We start from the raw sequence: 25,166 nt of genomic DNA, 5'->3' as shown, positions 1-25,166 counted from the left end.
ATTAAAAGGCTTCTTATATCTCTATACCCCAAGAAGAGTCCGTCCAAAGAATGGCGGCCCAAGAGAGATGCACGCCTAAAATGACCTACGATAGATGGGCTTTGGTCAAACCAACTAAGAATACAATAGGCTCTCATGTTATTTCTATTTGCATGGACTCAAGGGGATAACAATCATATTTGGAAGTCTATCCCATAACCTCTTAAAAAGAGATAAGAGGAATATCTTCCCATAACAAAGCCAACACATGAGATCCTACTCTTATAGAAATAAGACTTTACGAGACGCGCTGCAGGTGTATTAGGACAAGATAACAAGCTCAAGTCAAGCCAGGTTGCAAACCTTCACCTATCTTGGTGACCTTCTGCTTAGTGATTGGCTTCTCCGTGTGGTTTTGATTTGCTCTTTACGTCGCAAGGCGCATTACAAGAGTTGCTGTTCTTTTCAAAAACTATATAAAACGGACTTTATTTGAGGAAGTCCTTCGCTATCGCTTGCCTCTGGCTGAATTGACTTGGGGGGTCGCTGCCTAAAAAGACTGTGTTGGTAGACTGACTTGAATGTGTTGCTAGCTGCCTATATGACTGGGGCCTACCTCTGGTCTGACTGACTGGAGGGGTCAACAAATCACTATTTTTTATATTCCCAAGCTGGCCTTCATCAAAAAGTCCAATTCCATTAGTGCCCCTCCCTCATGATATAGGATGCCCAACCCCCCTGAAATGATATGAAGATATGAAAGATATAGTATATTCATGACTCATCATATGAGGGCTTCCATATGCCTTTAGAGTCTTGACTCGTTAGTCAAGTATGTTCCTTTTGACTAACAATTGATGATAGAAAATACCAGTTGAATATGAGACAGGTTCTAAGATACATAAAATGAAATTTAACCAATATTTTCTTAAATTAATTTTAATAAATATTAAGGGTGGATTTTTTTTTGAACAAAAACATCACTATTTATTCATTCATCACTATTTATTCATTTGTTTGCCATTAGTTGTTGGTTTGGGATGAGCTGAGATATTTCCTTTGTTATTTCTCTGGAGAACCTCATAAAACTCTTAAGACCCTTTTCTCTCACACACACCAACACAAAAAATCACGAGGGAGTGACCAGTTATGCAAAGTGCCATGATGGAATAAGTTGCATATTCAAATGTTTGATACAAACCAGGGCAATGTCATCAAACAAGACCAAAGAAAAGCCGACAAGAGTCCCAGTGTGTGTGGGAATTCCAATCATCCAAGGGCTGTCTTTTTAATCTGTAGTGGGTTAACTGCAAGAACGTCAATGAGATCGGCAATGGGAGTGCAGTTGTAGTCTGGATAAAAGATGCGACAGCTCCAAGTCATCCTCTACCAATTCCAAGTTGGACTGACCTGCAAAAGAACTAGTGCAGGATAGCCGGTGCCACGTTCTCAAGATGAGGAAGAGCTGCACCATATCAACTCTTCCTGTGTGAACCATAGCAAACAAAAGAACAAAAATAAAAATGGATAAATCTGAATAAATAAAAATGAATAAAATCTAATTAGCAAATGTCGCAACTGACCACCATGTAAACAACAATGACTATACATGAGGCAGGATGAATATATGCCCAAAATTAAAAATAAAAGATGAAAAAAGAGGGTTTGTTTACTTTTTCTTCATAAGAAAGAAAATCTCTTTACACTAGAGAGAAAAATAAAGCACAAAACTCATTTCTAAACCAAACCCCCTCCCTGTACATATATATACACTTCCCTTTCCCTAAAAACATAAAACGATATAAATTAAGAAAAATGAAACTCGCTCTCTCAACTTCCTTTTACTATTTGGGATCCAAGATAATAGTAAGAGTTCCCAAAGATATGCCCGCCGTAAATTATGTCAAAGTCCAACTACCCTTAACTAAAAAGTTCCTAAAATCAATCCCAAGATTTTCTTCCCAAAATAAAACTTTTCAAAAAAAAAAAAAAAAAAGAAGAGGGGCGTGAGGGTTGGAAGCTCTAACAAATCTTTGATTCCTTAACTACATGACCCTAAATTTAGGCCTTACAAGCAGCCCTTTCTTATCAGAACCAAATCTCGTTCTCTTTGCATCAGCGTCAATCCCCATCAATATGGTTACTTCCGAACCTCAATATTAGAACTAATATTAGAAGAGAGCACCAAGCATGCCGTATCATATGCTTTCCTTTTGCTTCTAATGTTGCATGGCACTTCGTATCATGAAAAGCATAGTTAGTGGATTGGTGATAGAGGTCAAAATTGAAACATGATGCAGCTGATCTTCACATCCAAAATTATATGTGAACTTGTGGATCCACCATCACACTTTGTGACCTAGATTGGCTCCACTAGTCCACTCAAAAAATTCCTAATGCAATATTTTAAGAATGCCAACTGAAATGGGGAATCGTCAGGGACAAACTGGTTCCCCCGAACTATCGGGAACTGGCCAATATGACATGTCTGGTTCTGGCCGGATCTCTGATTGTTAGAGAACCGGTCAGAGCCAGTCCTTGTTTTTTTTTATTCTTTTCAAAATTTAAATTTTTAATAACCACTTGGGTAGACCTGATCAAGAATCCACCAAAATAGATCGAAAATCTGGATTCACGATTTGGGTTACCGATCCGTTTTTTAAAGTCATATTTGGAGCATACTACAATTGGTGAAAAACCAGTAATAGAGGTTTCTGGCTTCCTTTACATGCTCTCAGTGAGTTTAATTATTTGGTCTTCTGAGAGAAAGTTTCTCGTTAGACTCTTTCCACATCTTTTCTCCCACAAAGAGATCAAATCAAGCTGAGAAATGACGTTCTTGGGTGGTTTGCAGATGACAACGCGGTTGAGTGTGCGGATATCATCAACTGCCCTTATTGTGAAAGCAGCAATGTCTTCCTCAAAGGTCATCACAGCTGCAAGTGTCAGATAAATACAATTAGAATTCAAGTTATAAGATCTTGTACTAACTTGGGCTATTTTTGGCTTTAATAGCTTATTTTCGCTTATTCAATTCTTTTGACCAATAGTTGGCATTAAATATTGTTGCCTTACAAAAATCTTACAAAAGCTTCTATGTTAAAAACATGTTTCTTAATTTTGATGTTCCTTAATATTAAGGAAAATATAATTGTGATGGTCAAATGTCCTAATGAGGTCATTAAATCAACAACTTTATTATCAAAAAGATTATTTCTTAAAAATATTTAAATTAGGCACCTCTTTAAGAACTTTGATATGGGTTTGCAACCTTGAACATGCAAGGAAATTTTGATAATTTGACTCATTAAAGTTGCTTTACCAATATAACCTCACTTGTTACAAGTTTCAAACCTAGAAAAAAGTTTCTTTCATTTGGGCCATTAAGCCGAAAGGGTTGAAGGTACTTAGTCAAGATATGTGAGTATACCTCGTGATTGTTTTATTGGCTGTAAATATTTTGGGTATTAATGTGTTAAGAGAATTGTTGCAGCTTGAGTATTGCTATAGTAATTACTAAGGATTAACGTAAGCCTGTGTGAGAAGGCCATGGTTTCCGAGGATATAAGCCATATCCTCAATCATAAGCCATCTCACAGTATGTGCATAAAATCTTCGCATATGGGAACTCACTCTTCCCTAGATTGATCCAATGGAAAGAGTTATGTGCTTGCGCATTATATTTGCAAGAGTGCATGTCCTTGAAGTGTGCTTGCAATCTGTTAGGATTTTGTGGCCTTCCAAAGGCGTTATTTTTTATAAGACCACATACATTATGATATTTTGATTTGCGGGGAGCTTGATATGGGGATACAAGATTTGCATATATTGCATATCTAGTGGTGCCCTATATAGAGCAAAGTCCATTTTGTTGGATTGGTTTATTGGTCTTCCATTCTTGTGACTTTTTACTGCCATACAACACTTTTATGATTCAACCCGAGGTTTATGGGTTAGAACCAAGTACATCAATGACATTACAATTCTAGAGTTACAAAATCCCAATGTAGCCAGTGGGATTTTATCTTGTGGTATTGTTGAGATTTCTATGGGTCATCTCTCGTCGAGCTAGGAGATTTTCTCATTGGTGTTGAGCAGGATGCTAATATATACTATTGAGAGTTTTATAGGCTCTCTCTCATCGAAGTTCGAAATTTTCTCGATGGTATTGACCAGGATACTAATATACTTAACTACCCATGTGTGGACTGTAGAGACCTGTGAGGTCGACGACCAAATCATCGGTAAGCGGTCCTATGATAAATATATATGATAGCCGCATATCGGATGCCGCACTAACAAGAACATGTACAAGTGTCATGGAAGACCCCCTACACTTATGTGTGTGTTTATATCCTTAAATGGATATGACTTGTTCTCACGGAGGCATCTAAAATCCGCAATCGCATGTAGAGTCTTGACACTTACTGCCTAACTTTGACATATCTGTAGGATTCCAGAGGGAATCTCGTATGTAGCGAAAACACAAAAAACAAACATATCGGATAAAAATCACATAATGTTTTTAAATCTAATTCTTCCCATACAACTGATATGACCTTTCCTGCACGTGTCTCTTTCAGTTCGGGAGTTTCATAAATGCATACCTACACGGATTACCGATTATTAGAACAAGAAGTGTAGCAGTATATACAGCGTGAATCACAAGTCTTTGATGGAAGATTCGAGACCTCTTGGATTACCTATGGGTTCTTCATTCTAGGCTTTATAGCAAGAAAACTAGGAGAGAAAGATAGAAAGATGAGCTTTTTTGTGAAGAGAGAAAAAACCAATTTTTAAGAGGCATGTGCATCATATAAAAACTCTACTAAATATCCCATGAGTGAATCTTATCCAAAAGGGAGTTATTGTATCACTTTTGGATAATATTCCCTCAATTGGAACTTGTTCTTAGTTGAAAATCCCATATCCCATGGGATTCCCATATCCTTTCACTCAACCACTAAAAAGTCTAATAATCCCATAGACATCCTTATTCTCTATTAGCCACTAAGAATATCTAAATTTTTATGGACGTCCCTGCACCTATAAGGGACACAGTCAAAATCCAACATCTCCCACTTGTCCTAACGTATGTGCACAAAAATATATTTGATCCTATAATCAGTATCTGATGATACATCACAACGCAATAACTCTCTCATACTACATGGAGGAATGCATCTCTACAGAGAACTACTTTAATTTTCCACCATGCAGACATGGAACACCTCTTCTCTCTTTTTCAATGAATGCTCTAGCTTGCCCTCAACTTAGTTGGGCACACTGGATTGAGTATCTCAACTAATCCCTCATGAGCTACTCTATGCTCAGGAGACTACTCAACCCCATTCATGTACTCCTACTCAACACATCCAATGAAAACATCGTTCTTATGCAAGCCAAGAAATTCATTTTAAAAAATATTATATTACATTATAATAGTTTTTCAAAAATATTTTGCAAAAGAAAATCCAACATAAAAACCTCATGTCGCTGTAGTTGATGAGCATCTTTAGAGTATATTTATTCTTTAGGTACTAATCGAAGTGTGTGTCTCATCCACCAAAATCCCGGACATTGAGGTGGTCAACATTGTGGGAGAGAGCAGACGAAGCTTGTTAACAATGCACCAAATAATGAACAAGCCTCCTAGTGACTAGTGTGAATTTGCAATAAAAAAAAACGTTTATGCTATGAACAAACCATAATACTGTAATATCTAAAATAAATGGTAAAGGTCAATCAACAACATACATGTTTGGGAAGCGTCAAAAACTGATGATGGTGAAGGAAAACCACGTAGGGACTTCGAAGTCCCAATCTCTTGACATGATCCCATACTTCTCTCAAGCTATAAGTTTAGTCATGGGGTCTACATGTCATCACTATCTCTTTCCTCTTAATGACATATCTCAAATAGTGATACCTAAAAATCTACATGTTATGTCATATTGTGATACTTGGGATCTTTTTATAAAAGCTTGTGGCATCGTGTTATCACCAAAACACGCTCATATACACTCCAAGACTCGTTATAATCCCTCATTTTTCAGGTTCCTCATGAGTCGTATGCTCACCCGTTATGCTATACATTAATCTATATACTTTGTTTCTATATTAGACATTTCAGTCATATCTTCTAACTTATTGTACCAAGAAAACGCTCCTACTCCTGGAGTGGAGAATTATCTGATGTCAACCATCAATAATCCAGTTCACCATCGAATTAGGTTTACCCTATCCTCATAGTGGGGATCATTTCTAGAAAGATAAATGAGTACTCTAAGTTCTCTAGGGATATCGGAGTGTCCAATTCATAATCTGCCAATTTTCTGGACTTAGATTGCTCTAGTAGCGACTTAACAAGCACTATGGCAACTCCTGTCACATTCACAACATGGCATTCATAAGACCGCCTACAATGCTCACACGTGATATACAAATCATCTTTTTGTCATATATCACTCCCGATCAAATTTTCAATAGGGTACGATTCCTTCTCTTACAGCATCATGTTACTACAAAATACATGACATTGTTTCCTACTGACGAATCCCATGATTATGAGAGAATCATCCCAGCAATTCAATTGTGTACTCGCGGCCCTTGTAAGTTCTGAGGATCGTAATTCTCCTCCCTGACCGGTTCTCAACCTCCAACTTAAATTCATTGAAGCAATAAGTAGCCTATGACTCAAGTGAGATAAGCATACTTAATAAAGGTAAAATTATTGATACTGAGATTTATCACAGGGCCCTATCTAAGGGACCTAAATGAAAGTCCAAATAACTTTTAAAGGTCCTTATGATCTCTGTATTTTATGAATGGGATTTTATACCAACTATTACAATTAAACAAGGTTCTGGAGTGGGAAGGTATAATTATGTTAACAATCCATTTGTGAGAAAACCCAATAGGAGAAAGTAATCACGTACATATCTTTCCATGAACACTATCTCCTTAGATAATAGCATTGAATATCCTGTAGAAGAGGGTCTAGACACTAAAAGGTGGGCTCCTCCTCATCTCAAGCATATAATCTAGAACAAATGATAAATCTCGATGATCCTATATGCATTGCATCCTTAGCAATATTGTTTTCCATTTAATGCTCACACTTCCCTCTAGATCAAGGGAAGCTATACGAATTAGTCTTCCTACCATGTTATGTTTTCATTATCCCAATTCTGCAATCCAACTAAAGGAAACAATGAATGATCATCTTGCACCCCGTGTACTTGCATAGATAGTGAAGTTGACATGCCACGATTGTAATAGGTGAAGGTTGAATTTTGACATTTGAGATCTATGCTTGACTCACCCCCATATGCTACCAGCACCCTCAACCTCTGTATTCTCTTTCCTCAAGTGAATGTTCCCATTGGCTTAGCCCTTTGGTTCGCTGCTGCCCTTGGGCCCACACATCTTGGCAAGTAAGTCGGTGCTGCTATCACTCATGGATCGGCACCGTGCCTCTAACTCCAGATGTAAAGACGATGCTGCAAAAAAATATCATCAATATCTCCATATGGATCTGATGAATGATGAAGTGACTAGTGCATAAACATTATATGTACCCGCCACTTTAATAATGCCAGCATCACTAGTGACAGATCTTTATGATTCTTTCCCTCAAGTTCTCGATTATGGACACCATTGGGGGCACATCAAATGCCCACATGAGTTCGTGCAATATGGTGGCCGAGGTGATAGCGAACCAAAAGAGGAGGCTAACCTTTCATACCTGGCAATTAGAGAACTTTTAGACTGACATATTTTTTCATTAGTGCATACCACTCATCATAATGTAGTGTGCACAATAATCATTGCAAATCCATGTCCTACACGTCTCCATCTAATGACAAGCCCATATAATATACCCTTGCTTCATGAGGGTCCATACTGACAATTAGATTTTCCAATAATACTTTGTAATTGAGCAGGTATTGGAAAAAAAAGCATGTATATCAAGGAAACCCCTATAAGGATTTGGGCAAATCAAAGAAATGCCCGAGTAGTCTATCTTCATAAATATGGAAAGAAAAGCACAGTAAATCAACAATACAAATAGTCGAGCTTGTTCGTACATGGTTGCCAATTCAAAAATTTTATCATTGTTTTTAATACTTCCTCGAGCCTTCAAAAAAACCCAAAAATAATCCTACTTCCAAAGAAAACCAAAGTGAAAATTTCGCACAGCCAGATAGGGGCCTGGGCTAGTAATAAGCATTAGATCGGATCTAGAGAACAAGGCTCCCATCCTCGTAAGTATGGAAGTGGTCTAATCCTACATGCGAAATCCTACATCAAAAGGGCAAATTATCGCAGTTTAAAGTCCAACATGTCCTACAATCAGATTTCCTAAACCCTACGACATCAAAGAGCCACAACAAATAACAAATGGGGCTCAAAAATATGTTTCTATGGCTAAAACAAGTTTTTTTGTAGCACAATCCATAGAGAGACCTTGCTAGTTGTGTCCAATTTTTCATTCTGTCCCAAAAACCTAAAAGGTTTGCTAAAACCAAAAATCCAGACACAAAGATATGCCCCTCAAGAGTTTGAGGCTGCATTGTAAACCAAAAAACGCCACTATAGTAAGGTTGTGGCCTTACAAAACAATGTTTCTCTACAGTCGCACATAAGGGAATAGGGGGTCGGAGCCACACTGAAACACATACCGCTGCAATCGTATTACTCTGAGTGCAGTGTCAAGTAATAGTACTGAAGCCATAATATATCACTTAACTGATTCGGTCGCTCTTTACAAAGTGCGGCCTCATATAAAGGGCCAAAGCCAGCAGAATGTCAGTGAGACTCGGACGTATATATTGTTCTGCAGCCAGGGGGCTAAAAAATAAAAATCTAACACGTGTAGACACACGTGTACATGCTACACGTTTGCGAACGCTATGCAGAGCCTGCCAGTCCACACGGTCTTCGTGCACTCGCCTATCCACTGCGTGACCTCTAAGCATGACCACACAGGTTCACCTCGCACATGACTTGCCTCCCTCTTATGTGCAATAGATTGCATATCCACAAAAAATTTGCGTCCTGTTAGGGACCAGCAGCGGTTGTGCACACCTTGTAGCACCATCTGGATCTACATGGGCATGGTGGTCGTCCCTCATGGTAGACTGTCAAGGGACTAGGGTGGCAAGAGTGGACCCACCCGCCGAGGGGTCTCACGAGCAACCCTTAGGCCATAGTAAATAGTAACTCGAGGTAGCATATGAATGGTATGCAACAACAGAGACCTTTCAGTAAATAGTACCAAGTGATATTGGATTGGTCCCAGACTTTGAGATATTTTTCATCATGTATCGGGTCCATTCCGTATTGATATCGAGCGGTCCCTTTGTAATTTTTCGTCTTTTCTATGCTACACAAATGATCATTCTTGCTTTGAGCATTGTTTCTTTCATATTATCCTAATATTATAGTAACCTAATTTTTTAATGATATCTGTAGAAGCATAATCCATGACCTTTATCAGTTATCTGATTCTGGGTTTGGGTTGCAATCAAACCCAAAGCTCGTAGCTTTTATTTGTGAGATCCTCTTATCACCCAAACTAAGGATCCACCAAACTTTTCCCCAATATATGCTCGTTTGGGCTGGTAAGTTTTCCAATGTATATGTTACTGAATTATTCTCAAAGCGAAAAACCCTACGGTTTTATGATTAGGGGCTCCTTTTGAATTTACCTAATATTTTAAAAGTTTTATGGAATAAAATTTGGCTCAGATGTGGGTCCCTAGGTTTTAAAACTGTTTCTAGGTACAATGTTGGCATAGGAAAACTTGTTTGACATAAATTTTTAACAAACCACTCCGTTTACATCTGATGATTGGAGTCATGATCTTATCGTGTGGTCCCTTTACCATGCTCGTATATCCTTATCCTTTCATTAATGTTTCCTCAACTCATATTTAAGGGATCTTCTAGCAATAAAGATCTTGTTTAACATTGTGGAGTTTACTTTTTAAAACCCATTTCAAAAGGGTATATCCCACAAAATTTTGTTCAAAAGCGCCTAAATCACTTGTTCGAGAGAACCTAAAATAATAAGAAACATTTTGATAAACTCAAGTGGCTCAAGCACAATTATAAAAATACCCTTGTTTCTTCTGTGTAGGGAACAAGGAACTGCTAAATGGCAAAATGCCCATAGTTTGTATTGCCAACCCTAAATAACAAATGCTATTTTGATCATGTGGCAGTTCAACTTTCCTAATTGAATAACCAAGTCCATTTTTGCAATTTAGCTAAAGCCACTTCAGTCGGCCAAATTAGCAAACTAAAGACTTTTTAACTAAACTTTATGATGATGTACTGAATGAGATCTTTTGAGCCCTTTGATGATTTTGCAGGACATTTTGAACACTTTAAAGATATTCTACCAAAGCCTTTCCGCAAGACGTAAACTTTTAAGGATCTCCACATCATCCAACAAATGGGTTTGACACTCTATCAATCACTACTCAGAACTAAGAATGAGGTGTGGATAAGGGTATAAAGAGTGAACTTTGGAGTCAATTAACATATATCCAATATTTACTATGGGAAAGTGTGTTGTACACCATTGAAGAATGATATATACAAGGAAAAGAGCCCAGGCTTAATTGGTTTGCACTTGACGATTTGCAACACTACTTCTTAAGTTCAATTCCTACAAAGGTCAAGGGCCCACTCCCCACTGACTCACCCAAAAAAAAAGTCTAATATACATTACACAATGTGGTCAAATTAATATGTAGCCACAATTTAATCAGGGAAAGTGTACCATGCACCATCGACACATGGTATTTACCCTTTTGTGGCATCTAGAATATGTTCAGTGACATCTACCATACACCTATAGCTGATGGCAATGTTTGCAAAATCGAACCGGAACGGTTAACCGGTCATGAGGCTGGGAGCGGTTCGAACCGGAACCAGACTAATAGGAGCGGTTAACCCGACTAACCGGTCAAGTAGATTTTTTAAAACAAAAATGGCTCAAAATCCCCAAAAAAATTTAAAAACAAATAGAAAAACTTAGATTAAGTATATACCATCATATTACATACATTTATCTTATAAAAAATTTTGATACAACTTTTTATATAATTTCATATTTGAATATTATGAAAATATGCAAAATAATTTATAATTTCACATAAATTCAATGGGTGAAGTTACAAAGTCCAACTAACAATGGATGACGTAACAATATATGCTTATATATTGTTTTAATGTTGATATTGAAAAATGTTGTTTTAATGTTGAAAAACACTTTAATACGGTTTAGAAATGGGTTTGAGAGCGTATTTTTTTGTAGTATGATGTTCCCAACTTTTCGAATGGTTGTGAGACAAGGTAGTAAGAAAGAGCACCTCATTTACCTAGTAACTTGGTTATCAAATACATGGTGTGGGTAAAGGTATTAAGTGCTGGTTCAAATGGCCAAATGTCATATTTTAACAAAATATGGCCAAGTATATTTTCAAATGGCCAAATCAATTTTGAAATGACCAAATCGGTTTTGAAATGGCCAAACCTCATTTACTCAATAACCTTTTGAGTTAGGTTTTAACATGAGACAAAAAAATTTATATAAGATGACAACTTTAAAATGTAGAATTAAGATGTATATTTAAAAAAAGCAAGTTAAGTTTTTATCCATTTCAGCAAGTGGAAACACGAGAGATGAGTAAAACAATTTTTAGTTTCTACCTCTTTTCTTCATCGAGGCTAATAAACAGATTTAAGGAGTATGAAGTTGCAACAAATAATAGATAGCTTGTAACAAATAAAAAAACAAATTAGAAGAAATGTCACAACTAAACAAGAAGTTGAGAACAAAGACATCAGTAACATACACCAACAATAACCTTAAAAAGAAATAATTTTTTTCTCATATTTATCACAAAATAATATTTTTATAAAAAAATATATAAAACATTAAAAACAATCTAACAAGCTCGCCAAAAATGTATAACATTAAAAAGAAACAAATTTTTTCCTCATATTCATCACAAATAAACATATTTTTGTAAAAAAATATATAACATTAAAAACAATCCAACAAGCTCACCAAAAATATATATATTTAGAAAAAAAAGAATATATTCTTTTTTTGTCATATTCATCACAAACTTCATATTTTTATAAAAACAAAACATAATTTTATTTTTAAAAAATTGTTTTAAGAACCCTAAAATCGAGTCAAAGAAGACATAAACTTTAGAGTCGAAATCAACCCCAACTCTTTTTTTTTTTTAATAAATTGATATGGAGATATGATAGATACTTCAATTAAGATTCAAATGCACCAAATTTTATGGAAACTTATTCACTATTGAGATCTTTATTCAAAAAATTGTGAATTTTTTACTTCACGAAAATTTCAGGAAAAACGCAGCAAAAAAATTGATATAAAAAAAATTAATGAATAGTAAATCAAAATAACTAGTTTATTTGATAGATAAGGACTTTATGATCAAATTTCAATGATTAATTTGATAAAAATCGATCAATTGATCGATCAGAAATCATTTTATTTGGATAAAAACAGTTCTTCGAGCAGCAGTACTTCGGGCCCAAAATAACCGCAAATCTTCATCGTTTTGAAAAAATTGAAATATGTAAACATTGAATCTTTCAACAATCTATCTAAGCCCTCCATTTATACGAAAATCTTTGAGGTATTAAAGTTGCATTTGATAGAATGGCAGAAATTTCTAATTTTCAAAAATCCCCATTTCAATCCGCCAAGAACTCTTTGTTTTTCGACTTTTGATTCAATAATAGAAATATATAGAAACTTTACGGTATATAACATTAATATTTGATTGAAAAAACAAAAAAAAAAAAACTACAAAATGGACGAAAAAAATACTGCAAAATCTTGATCTATAAAAATAACGGGACTGTGTCAAATAATGGCCGTTATTTTATGCGTTATAGCGCACAAAAACATCAGTAAACCAGAACGGTTAGGAAAACCAGCCGGTTTTGAAGAAAAACCGCCAATTTAACATTGAACCGACTGGTTTTGGCCCCGATTTGTTTTGGAGACTTTCGTCTTACCATGTGCACAGCAAAATCGGCCCGGCCACCGGAATCACCACCCCACTGATAGCAATCTAACCGGCCAATTCCAATTCTAACTGGCCGATTTTGCGAACACTTGTTGATGGTATCTTTCAAATTTATTTAGGCTCTATTTTCTTAGGGTTAGTAGGTCTGCACAATGAGTTAATCACATTTCATACCCCAAAGGATTTACACGTGTTGTACTTATAAATGAAACGAGAGATAGAAGAATAACAAAAAAATTCAAAGAAAAAATAAATCAATAATGGAATTTAAAATGTAAGCATAGACAGATGAAAAACAAAAACAAAAGATAAAATAAGTCCATAGCACAAGGAAATATTTATACAGCCGTTAACTTTATAGAACAAAAGTAAGGTGTAGCTCAATAATCTACCTTAACAGGTTGTTTAATGTTAAAAACCTCACCAGTTGATCCTCTCAACCTCAAGATGTGCTGATATGAGGAGAAAAAAATAAAGAATATTAAACCAAGAAACAATACATCTTGTAACACAATATCTTGATCATCCATTTTTAAAAAAATTTAAAAGTTTATATATACACTCGATATACCTTTTGTTTGAAGCTTTTAATGTCATAATTAGGGGTGAAAATAATTTTTAGGCTATCGTAAGGGCTTCGATACTGGAGTTGCATCTTTTAGCAATATTTAAAGGTGTGTTACTAATGTTGACATGTTATACAAACCAAATACATAATACAAATTTGATAAACTTACATGATGTTAGGTAGAACTTAAAATAATATCATTGTTATATTCCAAAAATTATGTGATAACATTCAAGTATTGAGAATTTAGGAATTAAAGTAAAAATTTTGGAAAATGAATAAAGAAAATTGTCTTAAAAAAATGTCAACTTTTATATTTTTGAAGCTCTAAATAAAAGGAACATGACTTGTAAATGAATGTTAAAACTATCAAAACATCAAAATTTACCAAATTAAGATATCTAAAACTAGTTTTCTAAATTTGAGAAGTTACAGCATCCTTGAAGTTTCGAATTTCAAATTTGTAAAAAAAGCTAGCTAGTAAAACTGCTATGCTAGTTTTAGAACAATTACTATGCTAGTTTTAGAACAATTACAATTTTCTTAACTAAAATATTTAAATCATAACAAAATAATTTTATGAATCAGCAAAACAAACAAACAACTTTTTAATTAAAAATTGTTATGCTAGTTCTAGAACAATTACAATTTTTTTCAAACAACTATTTTATTAAAAATTGTTATGCTAGTTTTAGAACAATTACAATTTTCTTTAAACAACGTTTTAATTAAAAATTGTTATGCTAGTTTTAGAACAATTACAATTTTCTTAACATTTAAAATCATAACATAATAATTTTACGAATCAACAAAAGAAGCACACAACCTTTTTAATAAATTAAAATATTTAACTGCGAAAAGAAAATTAATAAAGATAGTTCTTGAAAATCATACAAAATAATTCCTAAAAATTTTGCAATTTTTGTTGTGAAACTTCAAATGGCAATTTTTTAGTACTTAAAATTTCTAGAAAGTAGTTCCAAATAATTTGAAAGGAGTAAAAATTAAAAATATTTAATTGTATAAAATAAAGGAAAAAAGATAATTTACTTGTACCTATTTTTGCATAAAGTTGTTTGTGACTTTTAAGAAGCCTTTTTAAATGGTTAAAACAAATAGAAATTTTTTACAATCTATTTTTAAAGTATGAAAAGATAATTTCCTTATACTTATTATTGCATAAAATTGTCCGTGACTTTTAAGAAGAATTAAATTGTTAAAACAATTAGAAAAAATTTATAATCTATTTTTAAAGTATGAAATTTTTCTAGAGAGCATGACAATTAATCATCGGCAAAGCTTATAGCATGAAAAATTAAGAAGTTGAAATAAAGAAGTTTGATATCGCATTCTATTTTCTAATTATAATTAAAAATAAGATTTCAAAAATATTGAGAAATGACAAAACAGTGGAAATAATTTCTTAAATATTACAAATTACAATTTAAAAATTAAAAATTAGTATAAACTAATTTCAAAGTATACAAAATTATATTTAGACTGTTATATTTTCAAAATTTTGTAAAACTAAGGGATATAATTATTCAGACATTAAAATTATAATTTAAAATCCTATCATCATCTTCATCATCAGAGCTTTTTCCAACTAATTGGGATCGGTTACACAAATCCTCATCTGTCATTTTTTCAGCATAAAAATTTGAAATTAGTTATATAATATTTGAAACATAAAAAATTGTATCTAAAATTTGATATTCTTATCAATTTCCTATTTTTTGTAGTCATTGCAATATTATTATTTTCTTAAAATTTGTAACAACAAACTAAAAATTCAGTCATAGATAATTTTCAAAGCCTAGAAATTCATAAGTAAAAAATACAAATATTTAAAAATCATAATACTATTTGAAATATTTATAATTTTGTTAATATAATTGGTCATAGACAATTTTGAGAAGTACGAAAACTCACAAATACATTTATTCTAGATAAAAATTGAAATTTCTAAATTTCAAAAACCTAAGCAATTTTTTAAAAATCCTAATAAATGATTTTTCTGAAAGGGCACCCTTCTTTGTAACTTTAATCATTCCTCAAGAAATTTATCATATATAAAATTTATTAACAGAAAAAGTTCGTAATCTATTTTTTAAATCAGAATTTTTAATTTTGGAAGTAAAGAGTTTTATATTAAAGGTAATATTAGTTATTTCAAAATATTAATATTCAATGTAAAAAATCTTAGAAAAATTAAAATTGTAATATAGGATATAGAATAGGATTGTACCAATATTCGAGACAGAAAATATTTCCAAAATAATAAACTTCAAACAACGAAATGAATTCAAACTTACATTTTCTCATTACAGATAGGAACAATCATATCATGGTATATGAATTCATTACAGATAGGTACATTCATATCATGGTATATGAATTAAGTAATCGATAAATTTAGAACTTAGAAAAATGGAATAAAATCGTACAATTCAAGTGGCATGTAATTTGGGTTGAGAGAGAGTTGATGGAAGATGAGAGAGATGTAATTACAAGGGACTACAAAATTGAAGATGATGATTTCACCGTTAAACCATTTTTTCCACCACGAACTTACATATTTCCCACTCATGAATTTAGCGAGAGAGAAGAAGAGAGAGTGTGTTCTATCATGTACATCATAATTTAATTTTAAAAATCAAATAATTACCAAGATCAAACACCAGTTTAAGCAGAGGTTTAGAAAATTACATAAATATCTATTTTTTAAAGTTATTTAAATCTTATCATTAATTTCTCTCCCTTATTTCATCTTCCCACGTTTTACCTCGTTTTTTACCGTTGTATCAAACAATTTTAAATGATAAAGTAGCCCTTTAATAAAAAACAAAGGAAGCAAAGAGAGAGACTCACATACGTGATTTAAATCAAAAAAATTAAAAAGTATGAAATATTATATCCTAAATAGAATGGAATTTATTTCCCTACAAAGTACCCAAAACTTCTGGTCACTTGCCCAACATACTTTCTAAGATGGGCTCCCTATTTATTCTTGTGACACATATCTACCCATTGAATACGACTAAATATAAAAATTTATGAAATTAAAACCGAACTAGTCAAATAGAAATAATATTATGAAGTATAACTAAATAATTCACCAAAGGAAGTTTAAATATCACATTAATAAGAATTAAAAAATAGTAACACGCTATTGCTAAACCATAAAAATTAATAAATTATATTATATAATAAAAAAATTTAATCAAGACAACGCACATGTGTTATTTGAAACAAAAAATAAAATAGCTCTCTACATCAAAAAGGAAAAAAAAAATGTTCCATTGTATCTAACATGCAGGATCCAAAATTGCCTATACAAATAAAATAAAAATAATAAAAATAATAAAATAAATTGTTATTTTAAAACAGAGAGAATAAGAAGGATATAGTGCTCCTAGAAAATAGCAAGAGAAGCTAGAGAAGAGGGGAACATTAAGTTATGAATAATTTTAATATGTCCAACTCTATAATTAAAGTATAATTATTATAAAATCTTAAAATATAGTTTAAAATAAATTTTAGAACAAACAAATTAATAATTATAATACATACTTTTTAAAATAAAAAATCAAAGTAGATATATTATTTAATAATAAAGCAATGTTCTAAAAAAAAAAAAAAAATTTCTTTCTCCCTAGCATGATAGATTAAAATGAGTCATTTTTATAAATAAAAGAACCCTAAAATAAAAATAAAAATAATTCTTTTTCTTTATAAAATATGTAGTTGGAGAACTTTTCTCATTCTTTACCTTTTCCTTATGCTTTCAAAAATATTTCTAATCTTTAAATAAAATATTGCAATATGGATGCTAGGGAGAATGAAAATTCTAATATTTTGTTTAAACTTTTATGGAATTCTTATTTTTAAATTGTAGATAATATACCTATTTTATTTCGCTAAATTTATAGAAACATATTATTAATTACTATTTTTTATGTTTTTAATTATTAAGTCTTGGACATCACCTTAAAACTAATATAAATTTTTGTTTTTGCGTTTTAATCATTACATCTTGTATTGCCTAAAAAAAATATTTTTTGATTTCGTTAAACTTTAAAAGTGATGCAAAAGGGAATGGAACATAGAAGACAATACTAATATAAATTATAAAAATAGGTCGTAAATAATTACATATACTAAAGTTATAGTTAATATGTAAACAAAATTACATATATCTGGTAAACAAAGATAGTAAAATATATTGCATATATACTAAAAAGTATTAGACTTTGTAACAAAAAATTAGCCAAATATTAATTAGCTTATTTATCATAAACTAACATGTAATTCTCTCCCCATACTATCTTTTATAACTTAAAAAAACATGAAATCCAAATTAAAATATAAGTAAATTCAAAAACTAGAAAAAAGAGACAATCCTCGTATTCCATATTGCATAGTACACGAATGAATATTTGTGTTAAAAAAAAATTTTAAACTAAAAAATTACAATTCAAATATATAATTCGTTTTAGATAACATAAGGAGAAAATTATTGCAGTATATTATTTAACACAAATAAAACATTTATAAACTCTACTTTGAACAACATAATAGTACAATGTAATCTATTTACTTTATTTGCATATTTAGCTTATTTTAAGAATGTCTTACAATTTTACAAAAGACCATAATATGATAACTAAAAAATTAATATGTATAAGGTTTCAATATAGTAACTTCCAACTTGTAAGCGCTTTTACAATTAAATGTGTTAAATCCCTTAAAAGATGATTCCAAAATCCAAGAAATGTTGTTTTAAAATAAGAAAGAAATGAGTTTGTTGCTCCTCCTTTTCTTTTCATTTTTTTTCTTTTTATTTTATTTTAATTTGCAAGGACTTTTATATTTTTAAAAATATTTAAAAAGCGTGTACAGAAAATTGTAAAAGAACATAAATAAGTTTGGAGCTTTTTTTTTTTTTTTTTAATTTAGTTTAGAAAATTTAAGAAAAAGAGGGAGAATTAAATTTCTATTTTTTGATATCTAATTTTTTATATTTTTCTTTGAATTTTCCCCCGAAATTTAACACTAGGAGAGTTTGTTTTTTGTATATAATGTAGTATTTACTTTAGAAAATGTAAAAAAGCTTGAAATAAATTATGTTTTTCCTTGTTTGCAGTATTTTTTTTTTTATATACTAAAAAATATGATAATCTTTTATAACTTCTAAAAGAACAATATTTGGTTCCCTTATGAATGTGAAGAAAAACTGTATTTAGTCAATGTTCATAAATATCAAAGAGTGGAGGAGCGGGAGAGAAAGGTAGTAAAAGGAGGAGAGGGAGAGAGATAAAAAAAGAGAGATTTAGGGAGGGAAACATTGAGAGAGGGATTTTGAGACGGAAACATTGAGAGAGAGATTTCGAGAGAGAAACAGTGGGAAACACTGAGACAGATATTTAGGGATGGAAATACTGAGAGAGACATTTATGGATGGAAACATTGAGAGAGAGATTTAAGGAGAGAGAGAAATGAGATGAGACCAAGAAATAAGAGAGAACGAGGCAGACCACAAGAGAGACTTAAGGGAAAAGATTGTAGGAGAGACTTGATGAGCGGAAAACCTTTGATTTTCAAACTTTTTAAAAAGAGAGAGATAACAGTTGAATTGTAATAGTTTTTAAGCAAAGAGAGAGATTAAGAGAGTGGAGAGAGGGACACGTGTTGCACAAAACTTTAAGCAATCTCCTCTATTGAATAATACACAAAAATATTGTATAATAAATCAAATACAATTACATTGATATAGATGAAAAATTGAATAATGGCACATCTTTTCTATAATATGGACTTCTACTTTCAAGTTTTGAAGTACAAGAAGTAAATAATCTCACAAGATTTCATTGTTTTTAGAACCATAAAATTCATAAATAATATATATAGCTATTTAAATAACCAAAAAAGGTAAGAAACTATTTTTTTATTATTTCTTGCTTTTAAAGAAAAGTCATCACAAATTATGAAAAATATTATAAATGCCATTATAGGAAATTTGATAATTGGCCATAAACTATTTTCGGAGAATGATATTTCCCTTAAATGCCATTATAAGAAATTTGATAATCGGAGAATGAAATTTCCATTAAAAAATAAATTTTATGCATTAAAGGTTTCTAAAATAAATAATGTTTGACATAAATGAAATTTAAAAACATTTGAAGTTCAAGATATAAAAGATCTTTAATTTCAAATATATTTGTATCAAAGTTGGCTTTTTAAATATTATATAATCATATGAGTCTCTCCTACTATTTTATACATGAGTTTCCCTCTCATTTTTTTCCTAAAATATCTCTCTTCATATTATCTCATAATTTTCTTTATATAAAAGGTTCTTGATTTTCTCTATCTATTGTTTGATTTGCATTGCTTAAAAAATGACACGATAATCCAAATCCAACAAAGCTATTGTAGAGAGAGTCTCACCTACTATTTTACAATTGAGTCTCCATCTTATCTTTCTCCTAAAGTATCTCATTCTCCATATTATCTCAAATCTCCATGTGCTATTTGTCTAAAAGCCCATTGATTTTCCCTATCTATTATGTAACTTGTGTTGCTTAAAAATAGCAAAATAATCCAAATTTATTTGAACATTATTCTTTCTCTGCCCCCTAAAGATGACCCCCCCCCCCCCCCCCCCTTCACCAAACAAAAAAATACTAAAGATGAGGGAGTGTTACTTATATAATATAGTTACCTATCTTTATAGCAATCGGTCCCTTCTTATTCTTGCGACATGTGTCTACCCCTTGCATTTGACTTAATAATGTAGTCTCTCTCTCTCGCCTTCTCTCTCTCTCTCTCTCTCTCTCTCTCTCTCTCTCTCTCTCTCTCTATATATATATATATATATATATATATATATATATATATTATTTTTTTAGAAGTGTTGCTGCGATTTCTGTGACATTTTTCTTGAAAAGCCAAATGATGTTCTACTCCCGTGGAAGTAGAATGTCCATTTACTCCCTTGAGTAAAACTCCACTAAGATTTGATTGTAGTATCTCAAATTTTGGGGATGTAAGCTCTCCAACCCATAGATTAAACTCAATAATAAAAAAATTGCATTACGGTACTCTATACATTTGAAAAAATAGTATCTTGAGGTTGAATAGCAACTATCCAATTTTAAATGATGAGATCTAGTTGTTAGAAAACTCAATTTTTTTCAAGTGTTTTGGAGCATAATCCTCTAGTAATTCTGAAGTGGTTCCCATAATTTCAGATTGAATAAATCCTCTGAAGTAGTTTCTAACCTAGGGAATAGAAGTAAACTATTCTCCAATAGAAGTACTCGAAAGTTCAAATGATATTCCACTCATTTCTCACCCATTACTGAATAGATTACGAAATAGGAACATACCTTTTGCTTTGCCATCCCCATAGATTGTAATTTCATCCCTTTGTTCCTGAGGATTTAGCAAGTAATCTACAAAGTAAGCACCAAAGGCATTCTCAACAACAATAGTGTGTGGAATCTTGGCCTCTTTGATAACCCTTCTAATTTTCTTCTTAGTATCAATTATTCTTTGAAATGAAGGCAAACTATGTGCCCTGCCTGATTCAACGCTAAACTCTGAAGGGATAAACCTCTGTAGATGTATTCAAACATATGTTTTAGGTGGGAATAGTAAAATGTGGATGCAAATAGCAAAAACTTTAAAAGCCAGGAATAAAGGAAGAGAAAACAAACAAAATTATAGTGCAAGGATTAACCAGCAATACTAGTGCATGTCAGCTCTTGGTACAATCAAATTATTAATTTACCTTAATATTTCCCACTTCTTTGATGCCATTTATGAGTTTGAGTTGCTCTAAATGTTGTGGAATGGGCAACAATGCGATCACAGCATCAACTTTATGAAGCACCGAAAGCAGCTTATCATATTCATCCAAGTACCCCTATTGAGACACAAGCTATTAAGTAACAATATTTCATAATTTTCTACATTATAAATAGAGGATAAAACAAAAATTACTTGGGGTTTAAATTATCCAAATTTTAGAAAAGGCAGTCTAATTCTTATCCTTGTTTGTAATATTTTCCACCCTAAGAATATTGGTCAAATTAAGGCTGCCAATTGGGATGGACTTGACCTGGGCGAAGGTAGCCTGATGATGCTCCCAAGCCTAACTTAGTCCTGCCCAATCTAAGGTGACTGGGCCCATATTGAGTGCAGTCGTGGTTATAAGAGCTAGGCCATGCCTATCGTGGCTTATTGGCAACCTCATACATGAAGGGCTGGCCACATGATCCAAGGGCCTTTAGGCAATTGTATGAGGCCAGTGAACCAGGCTCAAGCCTAACACTAAATTAAATCATGTGGCTTGAATAAGGCTCCTTCCAATCAAATTTTGAGTAGGCCAACAATGGATCGGCCCATTGGCAACTCTAATATTACTTCTAAAGCAATATAAGCAAGCACATGTGCCCATATTTCGTAGGAGTGATTTAATGTACACTTGATTTAGTACCTTGTCGTTAACTGCAAACTAGTTTTACAACATTTACATGGTATAAGCCTTTTACAAAAGATATGCAACAAAAAGATCAAATAATAACAATAATAATAATAATAATAATAATAATAATAATAAATAAATAAATAAATAAATAAAACAATATGCAAAAATTCTACCAAAATTAAAGACTACTCCTCCCAACCCATTGTCAGCCAAAGAATCAGCCCCTTAGCACGTGTGTGTTGAGAGAGCCAGTCCCAAATAATTGGAATAAGGCTCTGGTGACGATGATCCGTGTGATGAGACTTGAAATAAAATCTCTTGAGTATTTATCTAAATTCGTCCAAGGTGCCAACGCAGGATAATTGACCCCATGTACCAGTTAATGATGTTTTAATGAATCTTCCGCTACCCTCAGTTACTTCACTTATTCCATACTCATAGTTAAAGAAGAAACTTCGAGTATTTCGTGATGATAATGTAAAGGAGAAGTATAAGGGATTGTATACTATACAACCATTTACGATTGTTACAAATGTTAGAAATTGTATTTCTGTATATTTGAGCCTTAGGCCCCATGGAAGATTATTTCATAATCCTTCAGAGAACTCTGTCTGTATTGATTAATAAAGAATATGTAAGACCTCGTATAAATCTATGGCTAGTAACAGTTTTGGATAGACACCAACAGTAATTGATAATTACCAATTAATATTGCATAGATACTTAATCTTACCAAGAGATATATACCAATAAAGATACATATCTATACTGATATGTATCCATAATGATGTATATCAATACTAACACGAGATATCCATATCCATACTGATATGTTTCAGTAATGATGTATATCAATACTAACATGAGTTATCCATACGCTAACACTTCCTCTTAAACTCAAGATGCTTTGACACAAAACAGCTTGAGTTTGAATAATACTAAATTGCCAAAATGAGTGGTGATCTTCATATTGCTCAGATTGCTTAAACAACAAGCACGAATTGTAGTCGCAGATCAATAAGCCTCAGGAACAAACTGTCTCAGGAACAACAGATGGCATCTGGAACAGACTTGAGCCATTAGATAAAAAAACTTCCGATCTTCACCAGAAAAAACAGTCGCGACAGCTGAGAAAACAGAATGGCACATTGAAGAGACAACATATTCAGCAGTTTGCAGAGAACTCAAGCAACAATAGACCAACAGGCCTTCAGAACATACGAGAATGAGTAACGGAAAATTCAATCATCAGACGGGATCGAGAAACAAAACATTTGATCATCTGACAAGATCGAGTAACGAAAAACTCGATCATCAGACGTGATCGAGTAACAAAAAACTCGATCATCAGATAAGATTAGATCAGGGTGGCTGGCGAGGCAGGTTGGCCAGACTGACGAGGTTTCAAATGGATCTTGACCAAAGATCAAGATCTAGAGACAAAAATAGGCAGAGAGGTGGCAGAGAGCGGTTTCTTGTTTTTTTTAGATGGGGCAGCTCGACCGTTTTGAGAGGCCATTATTTCAGAGGTGGCAAATAACGGAGGGGCTTTAAGGCTTACATATCATATTGGAAGCAGATCTTAGAGGAGGAAAACAACAACAGGCAGCAGTTACAAAAAACATATGGCAGCTTTTTACTACATCTAACCATCTTTATAGTTACAAAATGGTTGAGAACAGTAATGCCGAGATCAGGGGTTGGATTTTCATCCATGGATCTTGCAGGTTTTGTGAGGGATCCTTCAAAGAGTAATAAGAAAATTCAAATTGCAGAGCCGCAAAGGGGTTTGAATCGGTTTCACAAAGTTGCAAAGCAAAGGAATTTTATGGACACGATGGTGCAAAACATGGTGCAAAGGGGACTTTCCAATAGATGGAGCAAGGGTCACATGCCAATATAATGGTGCAATGGGGACATGTCAATAGAAGCTTGGAAAGCAAACTTGTTGGAAAGAAAAATTTTGCACGGGATAGGTTTCACGGTCTAGAGAAGTGAAACAGAAATCCAAATATCACACCGATGAATGTAGAGAGGAATGAGATACTAGCGAGAAGGAACAGATCCTCAGATCTGAGGTTAGCGAGCCCAGATAGGAGGTTGCAGAGTCTATGGCTCTGATACTATGTTAGAAACTATATTTCTGTATATTTCGGCCTTAGGCCCCCATGGAATATTATTTTAGAATATTATAAAGAACTCTCTCTTTATTGATTAATAAAGAACGTACAAGGCCCCGTATAAATATATGGCTAGCAACAGTTCTGGATAAACACCAACAGTTATTGATAATTACTAACTAATCTTGCCTAGACAACTAATCTTATCAAGAGATATATACCCATACAGATACATATCTATAATGATATGTATCCATAATGATGTATATCAATACTAACACGAGATATCCATATCCATATTGATATGTATTGGTAATGATGTATATCAATACTAACATGAGATATCCATACACTAACAACAAAGTGATCATAGTCACTCCTAGTCGTTAGATTTCAAATTAGATGGCTTAGTGCGCGTTGTGAAGTTTGAGAAAGTCTTTTTTGAACTTTTAGTCTACTTAATGATATACTTACAACCATCCGATTTAAAATCTGATGGTCAAGAGTGATTGTGACATCCTTATACTAAAAGTTAAATGGTTTGTCTGTGTACTTCTTTAAAGTATAAACATCCATCTTTGTGAATTAGTACTTCAATTTTTATTTCGAAAATCTCTTCAAAGGTATCCAATTTTAACATCCATCTATTATATTAGAAATAGGACATCCATCTATTAGTAATAGGTGTCCTATTTTAAGAAGGAAAATGTTTATATAAGGTTGCAACCTTAAAATGTAGAATTACAGATGCACCTCAAAAATCCATTGGAAAAGGTTGTTTTACTGTTGAAAGCCCTCTAATTGATCATCTCGTCAACGAGATGTATGAATATGAAAAAGAATAAAATATTTTGAGTCCTAGAAATAGTGCATCTTGCATCACATTATCTAGACCGTCAAATTTTAATGTT

At 32.6% G+C, this 25,166-nt stretch overlaps 1 non-coding gene across 1 annotated transcript in view; it reads right to left on the bottom strand.

The window, feature by feature from the left end:
• Nucleotides 1-1,248: 1,248 nt before the first annotated feature.
• Nucleotides 1,249-25,166, bottom strand: part of LOC18449078 (isoeugenol synthase 1) — a 35,474-nt gene continuing 11,556 nt past the window's right edge. The window contains exons 2-6 of the transcript XR_016043526.1: nt 21,437-21,571; nt 21,033-21,261; nt 2,708-2,915; nt 1,723-1,762; nt 1,249-1,537 (exon numbers count right to left, since the gene is read on the bottom strand). This is a non-coding gene — a transcript (isoeugenol synthase 1). The remainder of the gene's footprint in view (nt 1,538-1,722; nt 1,763-2,707; nt 2,916-21,032; nt 21,262-21,436; nt 21,572-25,166) is intronic.

The sequence above is a fragment of the Amborella trichopoda genome, chromosome 11, assembly GCF_054954075.1.
Source record: "Amborella trichopoda isolate Santa Cruz 75 chromosome 11, AtrichopodaSantaCruz75HAP2 v2.0, whole genome shotgun sequence".
Taxonomy (NCBI): Eukaryota; Viridiplantae; Streptophyta; class Magnoliopsida; order Amborellales; family Amborellaceae; genus Amborella; species Amborella trichopoda.
The sequence above is the reverse complement of the archived record's forward strand: the minus strand, read 5'-3'. Positions and strand labels throughout refer to the sequence as shown.